The sequence below is a fragment of the Berghia stephanieae genome, chromosome 12 (genome assembly GCF_034508935.2).
Source record: "Berghia stephanieae isolate SIO BIC M18660-M18661 chromosome 12, UCSD_Bste_1.3, whole genome shotgun sequence".
NCBI lineage: Eukaryota > Metazoa > Mollusca > Gastropoda > Nudibranchia > Aeolidiidae > Berghia > Berghia stephanieae.
The window spans coordinates 307,922-311,619 of NC_088371.1; the positions used below are offsets into that span (position 1 = coordinate 307,922).

Here is a 3,698-nt window from a genome sequence, read left to right on the forward strand (position 1 = left end):
AAACCCAACATACAAGAGAATGCTTTTGAGAAATGAAAGATACACGGTTGGACTATTGATTTTTTAAACACATTTCATTTTGGCCACAGAATGCCATGTTTACCCTTGTAATCCTCTAGTTCGAAACTAGGTTCAGAGACCTTTTTTATGTTTTCATACGCCAGCACACACGTTTCTTTTAGTCAAAGATCTGAAGAAGTGTTTATGAAACTCTGCTAGACAAAGCAGAGAGAAAATGTACTTCTTGTATTTTCTTCCTTCGCTTGTCTGTGGTGGTAAAGATTTTAATACAATTCATTGTTCAGATCGTTGTCTTACTTAAGCCAGTGTCCACTCACCGATTGTGCATTTGACTATTTTAAAAATAAAACTGGAGTTAATCGACGTGTATTTATTTGCAGGTCTTATTACCCAAATTGTTATGATCCCATCGTTGTAATGGAACGATTCTCAAACGAAAGCAAAGTACAATCATGTCAAAAGGGTTCATAATTGCCTCTAAATATCAGAGCTGCAAAGATCTATTCACATCAAGCGCAGTCTCAGTCTATGTCTTCGTCCTCGTCCTCTCGTGTTCAACATTTAGATAAATATTTTAGTTAATAAACTATGAATAAATAAATTAATAAATAACTGAATAAATGAATAAATTAATAACAATAAATGTATGACTAAATAAATAACTGAATAAATGAATAGATAAATAAATTTCGGTCGTCTAGAAACCGGTCAAATGATCAGAAAACAATAATATTTAAAAAAATGTATTGCTCTTCCTCATATTGAATATAATTGTAACAACAAAGATAAAAAGCCGGGATTGGGGGAGGGGTGGGGCATTTTAACATGTCAAGCTAATTGGTCTATACTTGCATCCATCACAAAATTTATGAAAATTACTGTAACAATTGCTACTTTCCATTAACATGGTAGCTCTCCAGAAGAAATTGATTTGTCGAATATGATCACAATGAAAATATATTATAATATTTTATAAATAATAATAAAATATATATATATAATATATAAAGAGAGAGAGAGAGAGAGAGAGAGAGAGAGAGAGAGAGAGATCTCAATAAAGTCTGGTGGCATTGCATTTTAGTTGCGAGCTGCGCGTTGATATTTCAAGTCTCTCTCTCTCTCTCTCTCTCTCTCTCTCTCTCTCTCTCTCTCTCTTAGGGTGCATCATTGTAGCGGCGGACTTGTGATTCTTTGTAAAGCACTTTGGGCACATACAGTTAACATAAATGGCCGCGGATACAAGCAATCTAAGTTCTGTTTATGGCAACCACTCCTGTCGTTCCAGTTACGTGTCATCAATCAATATCGAAACTAACTCAATGTCTCAATCATGTCTATATGTTTGGTTTGAAAATAAAATAGTTATTAAACTTAACTGCTGGCTAACAAACTTGGCGGTGCTCGTGTGTTGAATCCATGACCTCGAGAAGTCGGGGGAGTGGCTCAATATAGGCTTGAGCTTGAAACCACATTATTATTAGAGTGGGGGGCGGGGGGGGGGGGGTTAACGCCGATTGCAGATTTCCACTCTCGTGGCCATGCGAAGTTGTCATAACTGTAAGGTCGTGGGTTCGAGCCGTCATCGCCGTAAAGCTGTTATTCTATATTGTCATCTGGGACTTTTGTATTCCCTTCATCTCTTGTTATTTTCATCATAACTGCCAGCTCCACTCATTTCTGAAATGAAGATCTAAAGCAATTCAAGCAACAAAGGTTTTATCTAGACACTTTTATTACTGTGAGCAGACAGATATATTTTCAAGTATCCACACTATAAATAACTAAATAATGAAATCCTCTTACAATAAAAAGAATCGCTGTCTCCAGACTGGGTTATTTTTCAATTGTTCATTATAACCGCCGAGAAGAGAAAACTAGAGACAATCAGAGTGATGTCATTCACAGAATGTTACTCTGGCCCGTAAATGTAGAACTGTAGGCAGCAACTCATTTCATTCAGATAAACACGTTATGGCCGCCGGTGTATATTGGCAGCGGAATGGCGCCCGTACTCTTTTTGCATATTCCAAAAGCCTTTAAAATTGTTTTAAAATTCTTTACCGAGTATCAATGTATTTATGATCTTACAGCTTTCCTTATTAGCCTCTTTGTTTTATTCCCGACATTGATTAAAATAGTATGATTATATATCTTGTGTGATTATTGAACATTATTGGCAAAATGTAATATATCTAAAGCGTAATATTATATAAATATATATACTCCCCATAAAAGTGACACAAAACCCATTAAAGGGTGACGAGAACCCTCGGTATCGAAACGACCGTATGGATGGACGAAAGGTGAGTAGGTTTTACTCATTCATTTTATAATGCTCTGCATTGTGAAATTATAGAGCACAGTCAGAACTACAGGACATCCATCAATACTATATATGTATATATAAGATGATAACAAGAATGAGACATTTTCCAAACGGTTCTATCTTCAAAACTTCCACCAAAAATTCTTAAAATTAAAGTCACATTTACATAAATCTAGATCAAGCAAAATTTAATAAATAAAAAATACATTTAATTGAGAAATAAAGGCGTTAGTAAAGTTATAGTAAAACATACAAAATTTACAAATATTGAACGGAAAGTGACTTGTGTAAATTCCACTCACATCACTCAGTATTCTGAATGGTAATTCAATCAGCTCGATTTAATAATAAGTATAAACCTTGGATGTCTGTCTTTCCTCACACACAAAAAAATGAATTCCCTTCTTCATCTGTCACGAAATACCTAATAATATTGTTTATACATACATATATATTATATTGATCTATTGTATTAGTGAATAATTATCAACGTTGTCATCATCATCAAATTCTTTTACGAAGGGCGTTGGATCGATAGCTCAGTTGGTAGAGCACATACTCATTGAGCAAAGGGACGTTGTCGATGCTGTTCAACCAGCAGTTTGAGTAATGTGTATCTCGTAGTTTGCCATTCCCTTTTAACTTTATAAAACGAGATGGACTTTGGTTCAATAAATCATATTTTTTTATCAATGTCTGTCCAATCTTCTCAAACAGGTGAAGAAACTCTAAAAATCATGACACTTGCAGGCAAGAACAAGGCAATAAAATGGAAATATTCGAAATATTAAATAATCCAAAATGAAAATAGAAATCAAAATTGCAAATCTCTTCTTCTCTGGCGGATATAAGTATTGAGAAACATATTTGGTGACGGTACTGTTATATTTATTTTTAAGTGACACAATTAGGGTATCATTACATTGGCCAACTTCTTGGCTTTGAATAAATAGCAACTAGTGTTTCTTCCATATTCTCTATACATGTGCAGTCGGTCGTAAACGGTACAATATTGACAAGAGGGAAGAATATGGAGGTCATTCCTTCATTAGTTTTTGTGGAACGTTTGCCACGAGATTGTTATATTTTTTATGTCAGACCCCCAAATTAGGTTGCAAAATGGGTATCAACACAGATAATTAAAAATTTTCATCATAAATGTTGTTTTTTTAACATATAATGACGATATAGAATGATTAAAACCGCTCAATATTGGTAATTAAATCTTTTTTTTTAAAAGACTCAAACCGACCTTAACCATGTAAACTACCTTCCATTTAGGACAATAATTTAATCGTTTTAGGACAAAGTTTTTTGCCAGCAGGCGACAATCTCTTCTGTAATTTGGTGG

At 34.2% G+C, this 3,698-nt stretch overlaps 1 long non-coding RNA gene across 1 annotated transcript in view; it reads left to right on the top strand.

Moving 5' to 3' along the window:
• Positions 1-3,149, top strand: part of LOC144957917 (uncharacterized) — a 6,766-nt gene extending 3,617 nt beyond the window's left edge. Inside the window, exons 3-4 of the long non-coding RNA XR_013642254.1 lie at positions 2,257-2,324; positions 3,065-3,149. This is a non-coding gene — a long non-coding RNA (uncharacterized LOC144957917). The remainder of the gene's footprint in view (positions 1-2,256; positions 2,325-3,064) is intronic.
• The last annotated feature ends 549 nt before the right edge of the window (positions 3,150-3,698 follow it).